This window comes from Dama dama, chromosome 15 (assembly GCF_033118175.1).
Source record: "Dama dama isolate Ldn47 chromosome 15, ASM3311817v1, whole genome shotgun sequence".
Classification (NCBI taxonomy): Eukaryota; Metazoa; Chordata; class Mammalia; order Artiodactyla; family Cervidae; genus Dama; species Dama dama.
In genome coordinates, this window is record NC_083695.1 from 77,401,137 (window position 1) to 77,413,716 (window position 12,580).

The window sequence follows — 12,580 nt, forward strand, 5'->3', positions numbered from 1 at the left end:
GAGGCTCTCTCTGTGGCCCAGCTAGCCAGCGGCGCCCAGTGGGCGGGAGAGAGGGCGTCCAGGAGCAGAGGAAAGGAAAAGGGCGCAGAGAGGGAAGCTGGCGCCAATACGTCACTCTGATTGGGTAGCGTCGCTGGCGACAGTGCGTCTCTCTGATTGGGCAGCGTTAGCTGCCCTGGCCCCGCCTGTTTCTCTTCCCTGGCGACTGACGGGCCTGCACTCGAGAGGTGGGGCGGGGCGGTAGGAGCGAGAGTGTGTGGAGGGGCGGGCGGGGTGGGGCGGGGCGAGTGGGGGAGGGGCGGGCGGGGGGCGGCGGTTGGGCAGCGTCGCTTCCAAAGAGGAGGAGGAAGGAGGGCGAGCGAGGAGGATGGCGAAGTCCGGGCTCCTGACGGTAACCAGGGGCCGCCGAAGCGGGAGGGTGCCTGTTGGCTGGTTCTTCTTGCCTTCCTTCCTGTCCGTCGGGCGGTCGGTCGGTAGGGGGAGGCCCCGCGCGTCCTGACAGGCGCGAGCCGGCGGGGCCGGGGCGAGGCCCGAGGGGCCGGGGCCCTAGGAGGCGCCGCCGCCGCCGCCGTTTTCCTGGGTGCTGTCGCCGGGAGGCCCGGGCCCTGGGAGCTCACTCTCCTGCGGGGCCCGCAGCCGAGCACCGAGAGCGAGCCGGCCGGCTGACAGTGTCCGGGGGCCGGGCCTGCAGTGGCGGCGGGCGGCCGACCGGCCGGGACAGCGCCCGGGCGAGGACTAACCGGTGCAAGAGCCGGGGCCGGGGGCGCCCAGAGGATAGTCTCGCTCCACTGGGCTCCTGGGGTCACCGGGCCCAGGCTGCGGGGCGCCCCGTGGGCGTGCGAGTCGTTGGCGGGGGCCTTGGCGCAGCGGTAGTGATACGGGGTGGAGTCTTTCCTCGCCCCTTCCCCAAAGCCCACAGCGCTCACCGGCTCCTCTCGGTTCCGTGAAGAGTGGTGAGTCGGCTCTGGGTGTGTTGCTTGGTGAAGCGACTTGTAGGCATCCAAGTAGTGCTCTGTTGGATATGCCTAATGGTAACCTTTTTCCGCGGAGGCTTTTAGGGGTAGAGGAAAAGTACTCGTCTCCCCGCGTCCCCCCGCTCTTCCCCCCCCCAAGTGCTAGAGGCTTCGGGACAAAACGATTTTCCCCCAGCCCCTCAGTATCCATTGTTTTGTACCACCTCCCTCCCCTCCTTTCCTAGGTAGAAGAAGAATGACTCCAAGCCATTAATTGCCTTCTTTTTTTTTTTCCCCCTCAAAAATCAGCAGAGGGTTTGTGTAATCGTGTTGGTGTGAATCTACAAACAGGTGGAATGAATACCATTTCAATAGTTGGAAAGAAGATGCTTTTGTGTGTGTGTTTAAGCTTTCAGCACTTTCAGTTGGTGATTTGATTTTTCTTCTCTGTTGCTTTGTATCATAATGGGGGTGATGAGAATAAAAGAGGAAGCAATGTTTTGCAATCTACCCAAAAAATGTTTTCTAAGTCTCTAGGGATGCTGAAGCAAAATTGGGTTGCAGATGTGGACTGTATAGTGTTTGCTTCCCTCATGATAAGTACCACCAGTCTATATCTAAGCTTACACCTGTGCAATATTGTACACTTCTTCGTAGATGTCAGCACTTTCTTGTTACTCAGTACGCAAGAGTAATGGATAGTTGTATCTAAAACTATGTTTTGTTAAGTTTTTCAGAATCTTAGAGTACACTTGTGTCACCGAGTATTTTTTACAGCATCAGTCCTGAAAGATTGTCTTTATGACCTCAGTTTATTAGTTACTAATCTCTACCCTCACCTTTACATGCTGTAGCCCTTGTAACTGTTACTATGTATTTGAGGAGATTTAGCTATTGTGTACAGTTTGTGACATTCAGCAAGCTTACAGTTCATAGTTTGAATTTGTTAAGTGTTTATGTTTTCTGTGTGACAGTGACAAGAATTATTAGGAATAATTATGTAAATGACCGTTCCCTACCTACATAAGGATCTTAGACTGAATATGATAAATCTTTTAAATACTAATTTGAACCTCAGGTACATTGTAAAAGTTTTATTTAATTATGCATATGCATTTAAAATAGACCACAGAAAAATAAAGGCTTTGTCTAATGGTTTAAATGTAACATAAAGCTGACATATAAAACTGTCTTCTTGAAATGCCAGTTTGGAAATAACGGACATGGCCTATCTCTAAGGTTACTACTTTTTCCCAGCGTTTGTTCAGTTTTTGAAAAACACATTGATCACAGGTTGGCATTTGTTTTCTGATTTCTGATTGTTAATACAATTTTTCAACTGTTTTAAGATTTTCTCTTTTATTTGTTATCAATGGTAATGGATTAAAGAGTGATGTTAAGAAATACGTTAATAACTTGCAGCTGAGTTTGTTTTTTTTTTTTTTCCAAGTTTTTAAGTACCATATTTAGAAAGTTGATCAGAACTGTTTTGATAATGGTAACAAGTAAGACACAGCAACTTGTGAACTAGAAACCAGTCAGAAATTTGAAACATTTCACTTTTCAAAAGGAACACTAAAATCATAAATTCTTTTCTTATGCTTGCTGGAGTTATACTTTTTGAATTTTGTTTCTTCAGTGACTTGGGAGAGGGCTTCTCTCATATTCAAGAGAGATAATAAACTGGAATTCTAGGTGGAATGCTCCCAAAGATGGCTTCTGAATAACTGCTGGTATATTTTTTTTGCCTTGCTTTACCTGTATGGATTTTGAGGGCAAGCGTGAAAATTGAAATTCCTTGTTATCCAGGCTGTTAAATTGCAGTCATATTTGTTTTAAAAATATGCTGGATTATCAATATTTGTTGTGTAATTTAGTATTTCTGTAAGACTTGTATTCTTTAAACAGTTTAAATGGTTTTTAGAGTTTAAATATCATATGAGAAAAGGATACCAGAATCTGTTGTGGTTTTTTTTTTAACTGAAAAATATACACTAACCTGGGCATGCAGATATAAGGATGAATTTCTTTGGAGGTTGAAGATTAAATGAAAGACTGTGTCTTCATAGGATTAAGTTCGCTATTCCGTTCGTGTATTTTTCATGAATGAAAAAGCATAGAATATATGCTTATGGTAATTTAAAAAATTCACAAGACCAAAACACTCTCAAAACAATAAAAAAACAACAGAAAAACTGCTGACTCCCAAGTCCCTCAGTGAGTTCTGAGGTCTATAACTTGGGCTTAGTGGAGGTGTTCTTGAACTGGATTATAAGATATCAATTAGAGGAAACTTAGATATAAAACTTTGACATTTCCTAATAAGACCCGTGGGGAATTAGTAAATACTATGTTATAGATGAATTAGAAATGGGCTGTAATTTAGCAGCAGAATGATAAAGTACTTCTATGTGATACTTGAAAAAGGAGTACTGCAAATAAATTTGTTGCTATTTTTGCTTATTATTTTACTTATATTTCCTGCATTACGTATTTCACATTAAGCATTAGGCATATTATAATTGAAGGCTAAATCTTTTACTGACTGAAGAATATATAGGTCAGGTTTGCTATTCCTGTCTTCAGAATTTTACGTTGTATCAAAGTTGTGTACTATATATCTTTTTGGAAATTTTTTTTTTTAACACAGTAGTTAAATTTTGTATTTTACTAACTATCTACTCTGACTTTTAAAATATGAAAAATTTCTGTCACAAGTTGACCTATAGTGTGCTTCAAGTATTGGAGTGCTCTGAAATGTAATATCAACCAGCACAGGTAGAAAAGAACATGAGTAAGTCTAAGAAACTAATTTATGTTCTAAAATATGTAGATGCATTATTTTAACATAATGTTTCTTCTGTCTCTTTGGCACATCATCTTTAACTCAGCAAATCCAAAGTTCTAATGTATGAAAAGCATATACTAATTGCAGAGGGCTCTTCAGCTTTTGAGATGTTGGTAACATATGTGCTTTTTGAGAAAATATGATGTTCCCATTATCAAGATTTAAAGAACTAATTAGATTATTTCACACTATGTATCTCATTCCAACTTTTGTAAAGATCATAACTGGTCACAGAAAGTAGTTCATGCTAGAAAAGGTTAAAGTTTCTTTTACTGGAAATAGTGAACATAACTGCTTGAAGCTAAAACATTACAGGTGACCTTGAAAGAGGGTATGATTTGTCCCTATGTGAAATGAACCTGAAAGACTACTATGAAGTATTTTGGAATGTCTATCTTCTAATGTTCATAGCACTGTGAACACACAATTTAAGCATCTTATCTGCCCTCAAACAGTTTTTAAATCCTGCAAGTTTAGTTATTTCACCATTGACAGATAAATCTTTTTTCTTTTAGTTTTTCTAATGCCTTGTAGGTAAAGTAGAAATGATGTGTTCTGACATGGGTAATGCCTAGAATTTGGAGTTAATTTCATCAGTTAAATTTGGGCTTTCTCTGTTTCCAGTTTTGTGTTGTACAACACTGCCTTCAGGACTTTCACAATTTTGCATATAGTTTTTAAGTTAACCTTTAAATTTTGTTATGTAAGTGTTTCTTACTAACTAGTTTCATACTCACTAATGTCATAGACCTTCTACTGAGTGCTGTGTGTGTCCCAGTCTGTGAAGTTACAGAGATAAATAAACTGTTTCCTACTTTCAGTAAGTTCATGGTTTGTTGCATGAAGGGGACAAACAGTAGTTAATTGTTTTGCAGTGTGACAAGTGCTTTGGTGGCAGTATATACTGAAGAACTCAGATGAATTAATTCAGACTGCATGTATAATCAGCCGTGCTTACTGAAGGATATAACCTGAGCTAACTCTTGAGGAATAAGTTGGATGGAGGGTAGAAAAAGCATAGGAGTTAAGAGATGTTAAGGTCCATTTGGAGAATTGCACAGAATAACAATTTGGAGTCCGTCTGTGACCTAATGTTAGTATTTTAAGTCATACAGTAGGCTTTCATTAAAGTTATTATTTTTAGAGATTGTATGCCTTTTGTGCCTCATTTAATCTGGGGCTTGAACTATGGATCTGCACTGATGTTAGGAATCTGCTCCAAATTATTATTTAAAATTTTTAACTAAGTATATTTTCATAGTTAAATAGAAGAACATATCAGCCTAACGTGAAATAATTCTGAAGCATGGAACTTGGATAATGATAAAATGTTTCAAAATCATATTTAAATATATTTTTCTCATATCATACTTAAATAAATTTTTCTCAGCCTTTATGTGTCATGTTAAGAGTAACATTTATGAATTTCCTTCCTTAGAACTCATGGTGAGTTATTTTGCAGATATTTAAAATGCACTCTTCTGAGAACATTGAAAGTAGCCTCTTTCCATACTTCAGAGTGCCACTCTTTGCTTAAAAGTCAGACTGTATGATCAGTAGTTATATACCGGTAGCCTGCTAGAAGTCTTTGTATGCCTTTAAAAGTTTTTTAAGATTTAAAAGTTCTCTGAACTTGACTATTAAAAAGTAATTTTTCATGCAGTGTGATTTAATACTTACTTGAGGATGAAATGAAGGAACTTCAGCCCTCCTAGAGTGCCATAGTTTCCCATTTTAAAACATTCTCATATTTACCTTTTTTTAATCCTCCCTGTTGGGGCTTCCCAGATAGCAGCTGGTAAAGAATCTGCCTGCAATACCGGAGACCCCAGTTCTATTCCTGGGTCGGGAAGATTCCCTGGAGAAAGGGATAGGCTACCCACTCCAGTATTGTTGGGCTCCCCAGGTGGCTCAGACAGTAAAGAATCTGCCTGCAATGTGGGAGGCCTGTATTTGATCTCTCGGTTGGAAAGATCCTCTGGAGGAGGGCATGGCAACCCACTCCAGAATTCTTACCTAGAGAATCCCCATGGACAGAAGAGAATGGCGGACTATCGTCGATGGGGTCACAAAGAGTCGGACACGACTGGGCAACTAAGCACAATAGTCCTTCCTGTTATTTTCATTATAGGAATCTGAGAAATTCCTTTTTAAATGTTTCACATTTTAGCAATTCCCATATAAATGTTATAATGTCTCACTTATCTCAAGGTTATTTTTTAGGAAACTAAAACTTCCTGGTGTCATCTCCTTGGATACAACGCCATGCTCTCTTCACCTGGCTAACTTCCTTATTGCTGGTCAGGCCCCAATATCCCATCCTTGGGGAAGCCTTTGATCTCTAGTTAGATTCTCCTGTTTTAAACGTCTCCCACCTGTTATTTCCTTTTTATAATACTAAATCATTTTTGTAATGATGTGTTTAATGTCTTTTTTGCATTACTGTAAGCTTCATGATGAGCATCAAGTATTTCTGTACTCTTTACTACCATTTCTCCAGTACACAGTGTCTTGACCTTGTAAGGCTTCTAATAGAAAATTTGTTTAGGGCCCCCAGACAAACAGGCCACTAAAAAGGACAAAGGTATCATAGTGCTTTTGCTCTTAAATACATTTTCTGCTCTTAGAACCCCCTTGGCCTTAACTGAGGGATCTTTAAAATTTTATAATGTACAATTATTTTAAAGTTTGGTAGCCAAATGTAGAAAGGACTAGGGTGCTCCTAGAGGCCATATGAAAGTTGAAAATAAGAGCAAGGGTAAAGTACTTAAAAAGCAGACGTAAGGCATTTAAAGAATATAGCAGTTTAAGGCAAATTAATGTGATAAATACTTAAAATCTTTTAAGATGCCATTTGTTTTATATGTAGAATAGTATCGCAGAAATGATAATGTAAGATCATGACAAAGATATTAATTGCTGTTGGTAAATTTTGATAATGACACAGGAGCAGGTATTATATTTCAGAAAGGTTTCCATCTAAAATGATAACAAGTTTTAATGTTAGCCTTTTGTTATTGGAAAGATTTGCTTAATGAGGTGAAATATAGTAGGTATTAATAATATTTATGAAGTAAAATTAAGTTGAAGAATATGACTAAAAGTCCTGATTTAGTGCAGTATATTATTACTGCCTTAAAAGCATTTGGATTTTATACCTACCATGTGTTTCTTTGTGTACTGAGGTACGAAATATGTAAAACTGAGTAACAACATGTTTATCAGTTTTGAATGAAAACATCCCTGTTGCAGTGATATGTCAAAATGACATAAAACAACTTTTAAACTGTTAAAGTGGTTTAGTTGCTAAGTTGTGTCCGACTTTTGCGATCCGATGGACTGTAGCCTGCCAGGCTCCTCTGTCCATGGGATTCTCCAGGCAAGAATACTGGAGTGGGTTGCCATTTCCTTCTCCAGAGGGTCTTTCTGACCCAGGAATTGAACTTGGGTCTCCTGCATTGCAGGCAGGTTCTTTACCGACTGAGTTATGAGGGAAGTCCTTAAAGACAGTTTTATTGTTTATTTTTGGTAACCTAGACTGGAAAAATTAGATTGGAGGTCATAATTACTTGTTTTAGAAGTCTGTAGAATGTAGCAGCTTGGATGACCTGAAATATATTATTTTTAATTCAACTTTGTTTTTTATGTCTTTTGGGATAAAGAATTTGATATTTCACTTAAAGGGCTTTAGTTCTGGTTCACATAAATTTATTTTGTCTTAGTTTTGTAATCTGTTGATTTCTCTGACTATATAAGAATAGGTAAAAGAGCTAGTTATTTTTTATTTTGTTGCTAAAACAAATATTGGTTTATCTACCATGTGTTAATTACAGTTTTAAAATCATAGAAATGGGATACTTATATACCAGGCAGCTTAAAATAGTAAGGTTTTATGATTTAATCTTGAAAACATTTATTTCTGTACTTTGGAAGTAGGGATTTGAAATTCTTAATACTAGAAGTATGGCCTAGTTTCAGAACACCCACTAAGCAACTGTGGAAACTCAGCATGCTAAATGGCTTATAGTGCTGCAGTATTTTTTAATTTATCCCACCTCCTGTTATATAATAGCTTATAGTAGTACACACAGAACATGAGTATTTAGGACAAGAACAAAGTATATTGAAGGTCCAGAACGTGAGACTGTGTTGGGCTTTGGATTGGGCAGGAAAGACCTCAAGATGATAAAATAGAATGATGGTCAGTGGGTGAGTGAGTGACATAAATCAGTTGATGTTTTAGGTTGCAAATAAGGCATGAAAAGCAAAAATTGTTTTGGGGCTTGAGAACAATGATTCTTTAAAATGGAGTCACAATTTTTGAAACAAGCACTTAAAAATTCTATTAAAATTTATTAATATTTTTCTTTAAAAAGTTTGACAACTCTTGTGAAATTGTCATGATGCTTGTGTACAGGACTTAAGTATTTCAATGTAAATAATTTTATTCATTTCCCCCAGAATGTTGTGCAACCCTAATGTTGCAGCATTGTGTCAGACCATGAGAAACAGATAGTGAAACTGATTAGAAACTAACGAAAGTATGAGACTAGTTTATATCTGTTGTTCAGGACAGTATACTGTCAAGACATTTGTAAAACATACTTTTTACCAGCTTATTTTGTTAATTTAAAAAGGTACTGTGTTGATCTACACTAATTATTATTATCAGACAAATGGAATTTAGAGTTAAATGTTTCAGTTTAAAGATTTTGTGATATGAAAAAGCAAGGACTTAATAAATTTGCCTTTAAAGTCAGCTATGTAATTTTTATAGAGTTAGCTCTGTGAGTAATGCTTTAGTGCATAACTAATTATCTACATGCAAAAATAAGCTTATCTGGCCTTTTTTCAACTGGAGCTCACTTATACCTGATATTTCCACACACACACACACACACACACACACACACACACACACACATTATGCTAATTGATACTTTTATAATGACCCTGTAGTAAGATCTTGAAGATTTTTGTTTTATTAAAGAAAGTTAAAATTAAGTTTCATATAATTGAAGTTGTAGCCTATCCCTTCTCCAGGGGATCTTTGCGACCCAAGATTTAAACCAGGGTCTCCTGCATTGCAGGCAGATTCTGTACCAGCTGAGCTACCAGGGAAGCCCAATATGTTCAAATTCTTTGCAAATGAATAATCCACAAAGGTAGATCATGTGTAAAAATAAAAATCTTTTTTCTGACCATACCATTATCCAGCTTTTATAACTAACAATTTGATAATATTTGAGTTGCTTTAAGTATGGCCAAATAATGTTGTTGTTTTTTTCTGGCATAATTTAAATAAATCACTTGCTACCTGCAAATTACTAAATGATTTACATTTTTATGATGTAAGAATTTTTTACATTAAAGCTTCTGTAAACTATTGTGACTCATATTTTGCAATTATAGTCTCACAGTAGTAGATAGTACATCTAACCAGTTGGGAACTGGTTAGATTTAATATGTTAGATTACAAAAAAATTAAAAAATAGATATATATTCAAATCTATAAGCATGGGCTGCCTTTCCATATTTAGAGTAGGTTCTGATGGAAGAAAGTCTTTGTTAACGTTAAGTTAAATTGGGCTTGACTATTCCATGTTTTTCTTTTGATCTTGTATGAGGAAGAGTTTTGCTTTGGGGTATTTTTTAAAATGTAATACAGAGATAATGAGATTATATTATTAAGGCCCCAAATGCAATGTAAATCCTGTTTTAACAGCTGTTAGGATGAGTAGATAAATAACTAACTGAGCATACTGGTCTTCATCTAAATAGTCTAAAAAGTGAACTATATGAATATGAGAAAAACTTTGTTTTATAATAAAGGCAACTTATTCAATACTGACTCTTAAATGTAATATACCTGCTTTGAGACCATGCTCCTCTAATCTTGATATGTGTAGTAAATTAATTTTTGTTTATATTTTTTTCCTGACAGTTTCTGATTATAGAATGAGTAATGGACAGACTTTATGATCAGATAAGATCTAGTGAAGGAATGTGTGGGTTTACACATACAAAAAGCAATTTTTAAAAAATTGCTTTAAAAGTTTTTTAAAATTAAAAGATCAGTTTTTAGCTTAAAAGTACTGAAAATCAAATTCTAAGTTGAAAATACTTTTTAAATACTGTAGTCACCTTAGTGCATATAACCTAAGCTATCAATTACATTTTATCTCGTTTGCTTTACGCTGATAATTAGGTAATCAACTTTTTGATTTATTGCCAATTAGCCCATGTTAAATGAAGAGTAAAGTGTTCTTTGAGAATACTTAGGTTCTGTGTGACATGTTTTGAGTTCCTGGGAAAGAAAGGCTGTTAAAACAAATATCCACAAATCTTTTTTTTCTTTTTTAGACTGTGTGGCGTACGGACTTTTCAGATTAAGTTTGATCAAGATATGACATTAATTATTATATCTTAGTTATATTGAGACATTTAAATTCCCCCTATCCCACCTCTGCCTTTTATTTTGCTGGAGAATCTTACAATTATGTATAATAGTGAAGTGTGTATTACAAGAAAGCTGTAATCTCATTTATGGCTTGACTTTTAGGTTGAGTAAACAGATTTTCAGTTCTTTGCTCAAAACTTTTGTTTGCTCAGAATCAAAATTACATAATAAATCTTGTGCCTTCCCATAAGAAGGAATACCAGATTTCTTGAAAAACTCTCATGTATTTGTTGCTGTATAAAATTTAGTTTCCCTGTGTGTTAGTCCAAACTATTTCATTTTGCCTCTTTAGCAGAGGGGGGAAAATGAATTTAGAGATGCTGTGAGTTGTGCACTCTTGCCTTGATTCTAATTAACATGGACTAATATAGAACAGTTTATTTATTTACAGCTATTTCTTTAGCCTACATGAAAATTAACTCTTGCATCATGTTCATTCATGCTGCTTAAGGCAGTGTTTTTCCATTTCTCTCTGAACAATAACGTTCCCTTGAACATGTTAATTTTGGGTACTTTCTCAATCTTTGGTCTTCCAGTTTTGAAGATTCCTTTTTTAACTTGAATTACAAAAATACATTCATTGCTTTATGTGATTTGGAGGGGAGAGAAGTTTATTTCTTTCAACTAGTAAAAGAATATAAGGAGCATTTCAGATCTGTATAAACAAAGAAAATAGTTGAAATCTTGCCATTTTAGTTACTCATTAAAAAATCTGAGTGATTTAGAGTTAATTTTAAGTAGAGTATAAGGAGTACGTAGAGTATATGCAATGAGACAAGATTTTTGTCTTTGCTTATTGTTCAACTGGTTTCAGCAAGTGTTTACTACATGCTTATTGTCTGCTTAATAAAAAGTTCACAGTATCTTTGAAGTTGTAAAACACTTTAGAGTAATACTGTAGGAAGGCTGCTATTTAGTATGGTAGATAAAGCCCAAGTTAACAAATACTTAACAATTCTTTCAATAAATTAAACTGTTAGGTATTATTTTATAACTATTAGAATAAAACTGTGAAAAAGACAATAGGCTCCCTGTTTTCCCACTGCTTTAAATGAGGGAGTGAAATAGCTAATCTGACAAGTATGATACAGTGTGAAAAATACTCTGATAGGGGAAGTTTTAAGTGGGAGCACAGAGAGGTGAGACAGTATTCAGAAATGCTTTTGAGTAATCAGGAAAGACTTCCCTGATCTTTAAACTGAGATCTGAAGGGTGCAGGGAGCTAGCTCAGTGAAGAACTGTAAACCTGTTTCTATTGTTGTTGTTCAGTTGCCCAGTCATGTCCAACTCTTTGCAGCCCCCTGGGCTGTAGCATGCCAGACTTCCCTGTCCTTTGCTATCTCCCTGAGTTTGCTCAACCTCATGTTCCTTGAGTGGATGATGCCATCCAACCGTCTCATCCTCTGTCACCCCCTTCTCCTGCCCTCAATCTTACCCAGCGTCAGGGTCTTTTCCAATGAGTCAGCTCTTCGAATCAGGTGGCCAGAGTATTGGAGCTTCAGCTTCAACATCAGTCCTTCCAATGAATATTCAGGACTGATTTCCTTTAGTATGGACTGATTTGGTCTCCTTGTTGTCCAAGGGACTCTTTAAGAGTCTTCTCCAACACCACAGTTTGAAAGCCTCAATTCTTCATCGCTCAATGTTCTTTATGGTCCAGCTCTCACATCCATACATGACTGCTGGAGAAACCATAGCTTTGACTAGAAGGACTTTTGTCAGCAAAGTGATAAATATAAATATACTGATAAATATAAATATATAAAATATAAATATTTTATACTTTATAAATATGCTGTCTAGGTTTATCATAGTTTTTCTTCCAAGGAGCAAGTGTCTTTTAGTTTCATGGCTGCTCTCACCATTCACAGTGATTTTGGAAACCAAGAAAATAAAGTCACTGTTTCCATTGTTTTCCCATCTGTTGGCCATGAACTGATGGGACCAGATGCCATGATCTTAGTTTTTTGAATGTTGAGCTGTACGCCAGCTTTTTCACTCTCCTCTTTCACTTTCATCAAGAGGCTCTTTAGTTCTTCTTTGCCTCTTGCTATAAGGGTGGTGTCATTTGCATATCCAAGGTTATTGTGATATTTCTTCCGGCAGTCTTCATTCCAGATTGTGCTCCAGCCAGCCCAGCATTTCCCATGATGTACTCTGCATGTAAATTAAATTAGCAGGATGACAATATACAGTCCTGACATGCTCCTTTCCCAATTTTGAACTAGTCAATTTTTCCATGTCTAATTCTGACTGTTGCTTTTTGACCTGCATACAGGTTTCACAAGAGGCAGGTGAGGTGGTCTGGTATTCCCATCT

At 37.1% G+C, this 12,580-nt stretch overlaps 1 protein-coding gene across 2 annotated transcripts in view; it reads left to right on the forward strand.

Moving 5' to 3' along the window:
* SHOC2 (SHOC2 leucine rich repeat scaffold protein) overlaps positions 1-12,580 on the forward strand; it is an 81,284-nt gene that overhangs the window by 494 nt on the left and 68,210 nt on the right. The window contains exon 1 of one of the 2 annotated variants that reach the window (XM_061162620.1): positions 305-391. The exons of the other annotated variant lie outside the window; for it this stretch is intronic. The gene's annotated coding sequence lies outside the window, so the exon portion shown is untranslated. Of the gene's footprint in view, positions 1-304; positions 392-12,580 lie in introns of those variants that run through there. 2 annotated transcript variants of the gene reach the window in all.